Genomic DNA, 11,654 nt, shown 5'->3' with positions numbered 1-11,654 from the left:
AGAGGTCTCAAAAATGCAGTAACATGTTTACTTACACATTATCCTTGAAAACATCTGGCAATTTCGGAGCATCTGCTCTCTCTCTCTCTCTCTCTCTCGTATTTGTTAGAGCAAATTTATACAAAAACTTGTGAGGAGACATGGAAGGACGTAGTGAGAATGAAAAGAAAGACGTTGTGTGAGGGAGCGATAGAGGGCGAATAAGGGAGGATGAGAAAAGACAGTAAGGTAGGGAGTGCCTAGGAGATGGAAAGAGGGAGTATGAGGGAGAGATAAATGGAGTATGAGGAGCGAGAGAAAGATGATGTTTGAGGAAGAGGGAAGGAAAAGGGAGAGAGAGAGAGAGAGAGAGAGAGAGAGAGAGAGCAGAAATGTAACGACTTAAATAAATTGCCCATGAACTGAAAACATAAGCCACGAAGAAAATTTTTTTGCTGAAATAATACTAACCTATGGTCCTGCCAGCTTTTTTGAGTAGGAACCCCAAACAGGTGCCTACTATAGTAAAGCCAGTGTTTCAGCACTAGTCATAACAAAACATCAGAACCAGCTATTACTTCCCTACAGCTACAGGAACAACTAGGAGAAAGATTTATAATAAAAACATCAAAACCAACCATTACTTCCCTACAGCTAGAGGAGTAACTAGGGAAATGATTTATCAATCTTTAACCAGACTCCTTGACCCCATATGGGTTCTTTTTGTCTATGATCCTTGGTATGGGTGGCCGTTTGAGTTAGTTTTACGGGTAGGGGCACTAATCCTCCGAGAACCCACTTGTTGTCACATAAGGAACACGTATGGGTTGGCTCTATGGTTACCACCCAGCATTGTAAATGGTTTCCTCCCTTACAGGAAACCATTACGCTTGTCACTCAATGTAAAGCCACCTGAAAAGGAAAGAATAGTAGTAAACACTGACATGAAAATGGGAGAAATAGGAAGAGAGGAGGGCAGAAGTGAGTGGATGATGACTTAAACCATTTCAGCTTAAGTCCGCCATTTTTATTTTGTTCTTGCTGCTACTACTTGATTCCATCCAACTTAGGAGCAAGCTAGTGCTCCAGAGGTTAATAAAAGTTATTTCTAACCCAGTGAATGAAAAGTATCTTCTGAGGTGAATGAAATCAACCGGAGAGGACTGTAAATATACAATATATTAAAGACATTATCATAGCCAAGGGGTTAACAGCGATGATTGCCTAGATTATCAAGCAGCCTGTAGTCACATCATTCTTCTTACTGAAGCTAGTACGTCTGACCTGGATTTAGAATATGCAACCACTTATGCTACAGTATATTCCATAATACATGACATTGGTCAGTTGGGCATGGCGCATAACTGGTAGGCTACCGTGCCTACTGTATGATAAAACTGTGCGATAACAAAATCACAACGTATGAGATAAACCCAAACTTTCCCTTTTACAACAATTTAGACCCACTAAATATACTGTTATGTTAAGTATCAGAAAGCATGGTTAGGGTATTAGAAAACGGTGAAATAGGAAACACTAAGGAAGAAACATGTACTGTACCACTGAGAGACCTGAGATGGGCTTGAGCTAGGGCTTCTGAGGCCAGGGGGTGGAGAGTTAGTGCCAGTGGTCTCCACTAAATGGAACTGACTCCTAGAATAGAGCCTCATCTTTAAATCCCTCAGAGCCAACAGAAACCGCAGGTTTTGCACCATCACTGTTGGCAGAAACCAATTCAGGTGCCTGATAACTTTTTTTATTTATTATTATTTTTTTTTTATAACAAACAAATGCGCGATAACGGCACCGAGCAGGGACGGAAGCAAGGGTGTTTCCGTAGTTGTACCGTAACCCTTCTTTTCTGATTAGATATCTTCACAGTGGGAGTGATTTTTCCATTCCAACTAAATTTTGTTTCACTCTCTAACGTTGCCCAGACCTTTGTGTGTGTGTGTGTGTGTGTGTGTGTGTGTGTGTGCTTGTCATGTGTGTGTGTGTGTGTGTGTGTGTGTGTGTGTGTGTGTGTGTGTGTGTGTGTGTGTGTGTGTGTGTGAATGCTTGTCATGTGTGTGTGTGTGTGTGTGTGTGTGTGTGTGTGTGTGTGTGTGTGTGTGTGTCCAGGAAAAGTGGACTAAATTACCCTTGGATAGTGTATTCTAATGCTGCTGCTGCTGATGCTCTGTGTAAATACTGTTGTTTATTCGGGAAGGGTTCTCTCTGTGGAAAGTTTGTGATACAATACTGGAACATGTAGCAGAGAGTTCAGGATTTCATCAGTGTGATGGAACAGCGGAAGCCTGCCGTTAATGCCGCAGCAGAAAGAATTGCCACAAACAGGAAGTTGTTGGAGTCTGTTACTGGCTCCATCATTCTCTGTGGGAAGAAGAATGTGGTACTTCATGGACGTGTAAATTCAAATAATGATATCGTCAAAGAACCAAACCGATATTCTGGAAACTTCATCTCCTCGAGATATCGAGCCTGAGGCGGTGACGATCAACTCTCGAATAATTTACATAAATACAATGGGAATGCCGCCTACATATTGAAGACAGTCCAGAATGAACTGATTTCTATCACTGGTCGGCAAAAACAGGATACTTTCATCACCGACATAAAAAATGCTCGTTTTTTGCTCGATTTGTGCATATGAGGCAGCAGATAGGCTATATCCAACCATGAACAGCTCAACTTGGCTGTGAGGTACGCGGATTTCCTCAACAGCATCCAAGGAGTGTTCATGGAGTTTGTTGAGTGTGATATTGGGACAACTGGACGTGTTGAGTGTGATATTGGGACAACTGGACGTGCCATTGCTGACAAAAATAATGTACACTATAACTGACAAACTAGGGCTCGATATGGCGAATCTCCGTGGGCAATCTTATGTTGGAGCAGGCAACATGGAAACATGGTGCAGTTACTCGAGTTCTGGAAATAGAACCAAAGGCGATTTACTTTCACTGCAACTCCCATCAGTTGAACTTATGCATAATGAAGGCTTGCAACGTCATACCATTGTCCAATATGATTATTGTTATCAGTGAAGCCAGCAAATTTGTTAATAGCTCTCCACAGCGCCAGAATCATCTGGAGGGCTTCGTAAAGATGTATGATTACTGCCAAACAAATCGAACCAAGCTACTCGATGCAGTGAAGTACCTGAGGGGGGGCGGGGGGCTGTTTGAAACTGCCCCCGGGCCCCCAATTGAGGGGGGGGGCCAAAAAGCCTTAAAAATTTATAAGATTTTTTTATTAATATATATATATATATATATATATATATATATATATATATATATATATATATATATATATATATATATATATACCACAAAGAACCTAGCCCCCCGGGCCCCCAAATCTCTAGTTACGCCCCTGACTCGATGTTTGCTGAACACGTTGGATCGAACGTTATGATGCTAAGGCAGTTTTCCAAGATCTACCACCAACAGTCATCGCATGCTTGGAGGATATGATGACCTCACCCAATGAGTGGAACAGGGAAAATATCAGTGCTGCTCTAAATTTGTGCCTAACCATTACACAGGTTGAACTGTGTTCTTACTGATTTTAGCCAATCAAGTGTTGTCGGCTACGAAAGGACTGTGTAAAAAACTACAAGCCAGAGCCATTGACATCGTCCGTGCATATGAACATGTCGACGATATCAAACACTTGGTTAGTTCAGTGAGGGAAGATGTCGATTCTTTCCATATTGGATTCTTTGAGCCAATGAAAGACATTGCTGGGACTCTAGAATTGCATAACATTAACATCCATCTATTGCCAGACGCCGTAATCCCGTAAGGGGTGGCCGTTAGTCTCTGAGTTAGTTGTTTTACGGGAAGGGGCCCTAACCCTCTGCCAACCCACTTGCTGACACGTAGGGAACACGTATGGGTTGGTTATAAATGATTTCTTGGCTTACAGGAAACCATTAGGCTTGTCATTCAATGTAATGCCACCTGAAACGGAAAGAGGAGTAATAAAATGTGACAGGAATGTGGGAGAAATGGGAAGAGAAGAGGGCAGACACGGAAAAAGTGATAATGGTGAAGGCAGAAGTAAGCAGCACAACATCAAGTGAGTGGATGGTGAGAAATAGGAAGAGAGAGGACACACACACACACACACAAGAGTGATAAAGGTGAAGGAAAAGTAGGCAGCACTACACCAAGTGAATGGATGATATTCGCCACCACCTACCACCACATTATATATATATATATATATATATATATATATATTAATGTTATGCAAACATGCAGAATTAATTATCACGGCTGCTTCAAGATTACACCGCCAAAGCTTGTTCGGGCAGGCCAGCGGGAACGTCCTCTTTTGAATGTTCAGATTTAGGCAAACTACTTGTATGTGTGCATGTAATGAATGTAGTGCTTTCTAGAATTTTGGTAAATTCAGGATATTCACGTAAAATGGAAAGTAAACATAATCGGTACCCTGGCTAGGTCAGAGACATCCTGTCTGTGTTGGCTAATAAATCTTGATTGAAGGATTACCCATCAATATGCCTCCGCTTGAAGCAAAAAACTTTGACTTTTATTCCCATCACCATCTTTTGTTGTATATGTACTCCGTATACCTTCACAACAATAAATATTCCAATCATTCAGTGTTGCCTACATTGTAACCAGTGTCCACAACGTTAGGTGGTGATGCGAAAAGCTCCATGTTTGTCCACATTTATTGAACAGGTATGTGCAGTTTAAATATTGTAATAATTATGGTTTATTAAACCTTTGATATAAATATCCATTATATTGAAAATCGGTAAAATTATACTTTTGTCCCCAAAACTGAGATTCTCCATCGAGTTGAAGAGTTGCTCGCTGTTCTACGGGTGGCGTTAGGCTGTGAAGTTTATTTTGGGTGTTTATTTTGATGTTTATGGATAAATGACGATATATTATATGTGTACTCACCACCTAGTCTCTCCCTGCATCTTCTCAACCCACCAAAATGCTTCATGTGAGTATATATTTTTGAACACTTAGGTAATGGGGGATGTGGGTGACAGTCACTGAGCTTATAGTGCTAGTGGTGACCATGTGGACAAAATGGCGACAGAGAAAATTTAATTTGCGTCACAGAACTGGGCCACCCTCACAGGAGCCTAGGTCACTCATATTATTGTGATCATTGTTATTATTATTATTATTATTTACTACTACCACAACTACTACTACTACTACTACTATTATTTCTACTACTACTACTGCTATTATTATTATTATTATTATTATTATTATCATCCAAGGGGTGGTTGGGGTTGATTGCTCGTGTAATGCCACTCAGGGATGAGTGAGGCTGGTCACTCATCTTAAATGTCGGGATCAATGCCTAGCCCCGGGCTCCTACGCTCCTCATGGGGCAATGTAGGATTGGATGATGGATAGATGATTATTATTATTATACTTTTTCGAGCATAAGGCAGGCATTTTAAACTGCAAGGGTTCAATACAGACTTCATTCACCTTTGCACTTCTTGGCACTTTCCAAAAACGTATCAAATCACGTGCCAGTAGGAGCGCTGAACCAGAATTATAAACCAAATTTTAAATCATTTCCAGAAAGCCTTAAGTACTTCTCAGCAATGGTATGATTTTATTCGACTTAAAAAATAATCATAAAAATCCTGTTAGTCGTGGGATTTATGAAGGAAATATTGAACATCCTGGAGTTTGAAAATTGAGATTAATGATAATTTTGAACACTTGATATTATAAATCCTGGTAGCGATAATGCAGTATAAACCACATCATCGTAGTGAAGGGTGAAGGGAAGGGGAGAGAGAGAGAGAAGTGAATTTGAAATATTACTGGTACTTGATTTTAACTTAGTTCTCTTGTAGTATAGGAAATGGATTGATATGTAAGTTTCCCCCATTTGTATAGAAGGAAATAAAGACATTTTCTAGACGCCTCTCTGTTATTGACCCACCACCCACTCACTTGATGTAGTGCTGCCTATTTCGGTAAATTTTTACTTTTACTCCCGCACGCCATTTTTGCATGGAATTTTCATTTTCCTAGTATTTTCAGTGTACTTCATTTTAATTTGACCTTCATTTCTGTCGGAAATCACTCGTTTTTGAGTTACACCCCCCCCACCCTCAATGTTTCATTGTTGAACAGGAGGTTCTGGCAGGTTGGATTACGCAAAAACGAGTGATTTCCGACAGAAATGAAGGTCAAATTCAAATGAATTACACTGAAAATACTAGGAAAATGAAAATTCCATGCTAAAGCCTAATCCAGCTGAAATAAACCTAACCTAACCATACTTAAACCGGTAAATTTTTACAAGTGGACAATACACCCCCTAGGTAGTGCAATATATTTTTCTGGCAGTTTTTGATGCGATATCGAATGTTTCTGACCTTCATTTTCGTCGGAACTGCCTCATTTCCCGTCTTTTCCAATCATGAACTTTGGACAAGTAGGTGAAATCAAGCATTTTCCCAAAAAAGTGAAGTAAAAAACAACTCAAATCGCATCAAAAACCACAGAAAAATATAGTTTTAAGCTTCTTATCGACCTCGTGTTTCCTAACGGGGGGGCTGTGCCCCCCAGACCCCCCAGCCTGGCCGTGTTTCCTAACTGAGGGGCTGTGCCCCCCAGACCCCCCTGACATTAACCTAACCTAACCTAACCTATCCTAGGGGAATGCTTACCTAGAGATACGATGGTCCAGGACGAGAGTCGTCCGTTTCTTGGTTTTTGCTTATTTTTTGTACCGACCACGTCAGTACCACAAATGTTTGTCCTTTTTTAATTTACTAGGTTCCTGACAGTCTGGGCAATAAACTTCCAAAAGGTAATACACCGTGCCTTATAAGAAACTCAATAGCCTCCTCACTCGCGTCTTTTCTTGGTCTTATTCAAATAAAAAGTATGCCTGCACCGCCAGATCTTGTCTTTTTCTCTAAAAACTAAGTCTGTATTATGTTCTGGGCACTTTGGAACTGTAGATCTAATTACTCCATGCTCTTTCAAGAACGATATGGCACTATCTTCGTTTTCATAAAACGTAGCGAAAGCTTTCATGTAATTTAACTCGCACCAATTACAGACCGCCATAGCACAATGACTTAGTTCAGGGGACTGACGAAGTTTCAAAATTTGAAATTCGAGGGGAAATGAAAAGGATGCACTTGATTGGCTATTGTCTGTTGAATGTGATTGGTTGAAGCCGACTTACATGCCCAGTTCCACCCACGCAGCGGTAACGCACGTACTAACACACACCCTACCCTTGCTAACGCACGCACGAACACACAGTATAGCCTCCACTCCGTCAATATTATGTCCGTCCGCCTCTGTTAGGTACATTAGTTAGTGGTTAATTAAACTAGTAAAATGAAATTTGCGACGGGTAGGACACACTCTGCGTTGCTAAGTATCATATTCAAAGTTAGATAATGGAAGAAAATGTGCCCGGTGCCGTACGGGAGTAATTATACAATAATACCCCTATTTCTTCCTTAGCCTTTATCATTCTTGTGTCTGTCCTCCTCTCTTCCTATTTCTCACCATCATCTACTCACTTGATGTAGTGCTGCCTACTTCTTCCTTCACCTTGATCATTCTTTTTCTGTGTCTGTCCTCCTCTCTTCCTATTTCTCACCATTATCCACTCACTTGATGTAGTGCTGCTTACTTCTTCCTTAGCCTTTATCATTCTTTTTCTGTGTCTGTCCTCCTCTCTTCCTATTTCTCACCATCATCCACTCACTTGATGTAGTGTTGCCTACTTCTTCCTTCACCTTGATCATTCATTTTCTGTGCCTGTCCTCCTCTCTTCCTATTTCTTACCATTATCCACTCACTTGATGTAGTGCTGCCTACTTCTTCCTTAGCATTTATCATTCTTTTTCTGTGCCTGTCCTCCTCTCTTCCTATTTCTCCCATCTTTCCTGTCACTTCTTATTGCTTTTCTTTCCTTTACAGGTGGCTTTAGATTGAGTGACAAGCCAAATGGTTTTCTATAAGCCAAGAAACCATTTACAGCGCTGGGTGGTAACCATATAATCAAACCATACGTGTCAACAAGTGGGTTGGTGGAGGGTTAGTGCCCCTCCCCGTAAAACAACTAACTCAAAGACAAACCCCCACCCCTACCTAACCAATTTTAGTGCAAAGTCCATTTGTTTATAGAGGTTCCAGCATACTTGCATATCTTTGCCTTGGTCACCTAATGGCAGCTTTCCGTGCTGCTTGATCTCTGGCAGCCTCTCTATTCAGTGCCTTATCCCTGGAGGTTTTTGAAACTGGTGGCGCCACTTGTGCCAGTCGATGTTTGTGTATAGTTTCTGTAGAAGGTCCAGCCCCAGGTAGCCATCGTAGGCACAGCAGGGTGAATCAAACACGATGAATTTGTGTTTGGAGGAAACTTGTTGGTGGGTGTCGGCTTTGGAGGAAACTTGTTGGCCGGGTCTCCCCACGTATTGGCAGGGGTCCATCCCCCGCGTCTATGAGGTGAGCTGAGGTGGGGAAGAGTGGGCTGAAAGTAGATGTGTGGCGGGAGTAAAAATGTGTATAGAGGCAAGATCTGGCCGCTCCCGTGTCGACCAGCAGCCTCGCCTTTACCTCGTTCAGCCTCATTTTGTCGTAGACTGGGGGGCGGTATTTCTGCGAGATGGCCCCCTCCACCGTGGGCAGGTGCGGGGGCAGACCTAAAAAATCCAGCTGCTGTGGGGCGTCCTCCTCCTCAGGCTCCATTTCCCCAGGATCGGCGTAGTCAGTGGGTGAAGCATTGCCCTCGGTGCCTTCATCATCTAATGACAATACCTTGTGGCACATTTGGGTGGGCGTCCTGTACCAAGCAGCCTTCAGTTGTTCGCGAATGTCGTGGAAGGGGCAGCTGCAGCTGCAGGCGGTGAATTCCCATGGGTTGAAGGATATTAGGTTTGAGTTTTCGTTGGGGCTGGGGCGTCGCTTTGTAGGATGTGCCCTGCGTACAGAAGATGTTGGTGAAGGACTTGGTTGGGAGGGGGGCGTTCTTTGCTTCTGGTGTTGTGTTGCCCTCTGGGTGGGGAACTTGCTGACTGTACCCATGTGTTGTGGGGTGGAGCGGGCGGCTAGGAAGTGCCGCACGAGCCACACGTCCCTATCGAGGTCTCCTGACGGGTCATATATAGTAAAATGTTCCCTTATGGTGCTGGGGAGGATCCTCAACAGTATGTTGAATATGTGTTGTTCCCGAGTGACTGCGTCAGTCTCTGGGTAGGCAGCGGTGATGAGTCACCTGGCCTGGATGAGTGTGTCGTACAGGTTGCCGTCATAGGTGAGGGTGTCGAGCTGTGACAGCTATGACTGCCCAAAGATGGCGTGATTGCTTGCTTCACGATTTGCGTAAACTGCTCCCATTGTAACTCCGGGACGATCTTTGAGGCTATGTTTGGTACTGCCTTGCCCAAGTGTAGCAGAGTGACAGTTATCTTCTCCCTGTCGTTTTCAGAGTCTATGTCCAGTAGTGGCTTAATCATGGACAGGTATATATTGATGTCATATTGTTCGGGGTTGAATTTTGGCAACTGGATGTGAGGTTTGGCCGCCATTGTGCTAGATTTCTGTTTTGCTCTTCTCTCTGTTCTGATCGGGTCAAGAACCACCGCTGGCCACCAGTGTTATGCTAGGTGTTTTTAGGTCGACTTCTTGTTCTATGAATACTAGCTACTGAGCGGGGTTCTCTTTTGAGACCGGAACTAGAATACACTGCAAGAGGAACAGGGCATAAAAACTCGGATGACCAACCTTACACTTATATTGCCTTAATTATGATCCTTTACAATATACAACAATAATATACAGTACAGGTAAGTGTGAACACTGTCAGGCTTGACTTGGGCTGCTGGGGCCTGGGCTGGTTACAGGTGGCGCCCAGGCGTGGGAGGTAGGTCGTCAGGTGTGCCCCCCGTAGGGAGCACTTAACTACTGCCAGGGATGAGGTCGTCTGGTTGGGGTTGTTGGTTGTCGTGCAGGGAGGCCGTTTCCTGGTGGGGCCTCGACCTGGGAGGTGGCCCTCTGGCCTGGGGCTGAACAGGGCCAACAGGCATGCCTGCCTTCACCTTCTCCTGGCTGCAGGTCGTCTGTGGGTGGGGCTCGGGAGGTCCCGCCCAGGGTCCTAGGGGTGCCTCTGGGTGTCTGGGGGCTGTGGTCTCTGCAGGGTTGGACCATCGTCAGGAGCTGGCTGCAGCGTCCCTTGCTCGTGGCGTCTGTCAGTGGCGGGCATCGTCCAGGAGCAGCCTGTAGGGCATGGATCCGCGGGCCTGGAAGAGGTCCTCGCCACCACTCCTCGAACTGCGACTCCTCTGGGGGGGCTGCTCCTGTGAGGAGAGAGAGAGAGAGACGTCCCACTCAGCCTCTGGATGGGTGATGGGCCGAGCCAGGGACTTCCTCCAAAAGGGTAGTCTCAGGGGCTGTGGATGAAGAGTGTACAGTGGCCGACCCTTCCCCGGTGTGTACAGTGGCCGTCACCGCGGGGCTGCTTGGGACTGTAGAGACAAATCCTACCCCGATCCTGGCAAGGGCTGGCCCAACTGAGGTGTCGTTGGCCGGGACTGCTGTCCTACTGGAGGCGGTGTTGAATGGAAGAGGGTCGCAGGGCCGTGGGACATCTAGGGCCATCTCACTCGGGCCCGGCACTCTCTCTGTATGCCCCTCCGTGGTGTCCTCCTGGGGTGGCTGTGGGGCCTTGGGGCCTTCCTGGGGTGGGTGTTGCAACACCCTTCCTTGGTTTTCCCGTGGGGTCAGGCATCTCAGGTGGAAAGAAAGAAGGAAGGAAGGCTGTGAGAAGGATGAGAAGGAAAGAAGGGAGGAAGGCTGTGAGAAAGACAGGAAAGAAGGAAGGAAAGCTGTGAGAAAGGAAGGAAGGAAGAAAGATGGGAAGGAAGGAGGAATGTGAGAAAGACAGGAAGGAAAGAAGGAAGGCTGTGGGAAAGATAGGAAGGAAGGCTGTGAGAAAGACAGGAAGGAGAGAAGGAAGGAAGGATGAATGTGAGAAAGGAAGGAAGGCTGTGAGAAAGATAGGAAGGAAAGTGGGCTGTGAGAAAGACAGGAAGGAAGAAAGGAAGGGTGTGAGAACGATAGGAAGGAACGAAAGAAGGAAGGAAGGCTGTGAGAAAGACTGGAAGGAAGGAAGGCTGTGAGAAAGATAGTAAGGAAAGAAGGAAGGAAGGAAGGCTGTGAGAAAGATAGTAAGGAAGGAAGGAAGGCCGTGAGAAAGATAGTAAGGAAGGAAGGAAGGCTGTGAGAAAGATAGTAAGGAAGGAAGGAAGGCTGTGAGAAAGACTGGAAGGAAGGAAGGAAGGAAGGAAGGCTGTGAGAAAGACAGGAAGGAAGGAAGACTGTGAGAAAGACAGGAAGGAAGGAAGGAAGGCTGTGAGAAACACAGGAAGGAAGGAAGGCTGTGAGAAAGGCAGGAAGGAAGGAAGGAAGGTTGTGAGAAAGACAGGAAGGATGGAAGGCTGTGAGAAAGACAGGAAGGAAGGCTGTGAGAAGGACAGGAAGGAATTAAGTCTGTGAGAAGGAAGGAAGGAAGGCTGTGAGAAAGATAGGAAGGAAGGAAGAAAAGCTGTGAGAAAGACAGGAAGGAAGGAAGGCTGTGAGAAAGACAGGACGGAGATAAAGAGGAAGGAAAAGTATGAAATG

Source organism: Coenobita brevimanus, chromosome 38, assembly GCF_032717465.1.
Source record: "Coenobita brevimanus isolate Jiangsu-jjx chromosome 38, ASM3271746v2, whole genome shotgun sequence".
Classification (NCBI taxonomy): Eukaryota; Metazoa; Arthropoda; class Malacostraca; order Decapoda; family Coenobitidae; genus Coenobita; species Coenobita brevimanus.
The sequence above is the reverse complement of the archived record's forward strand: the minus strand, read 5'-3'. Positions refer to the sequence as shown.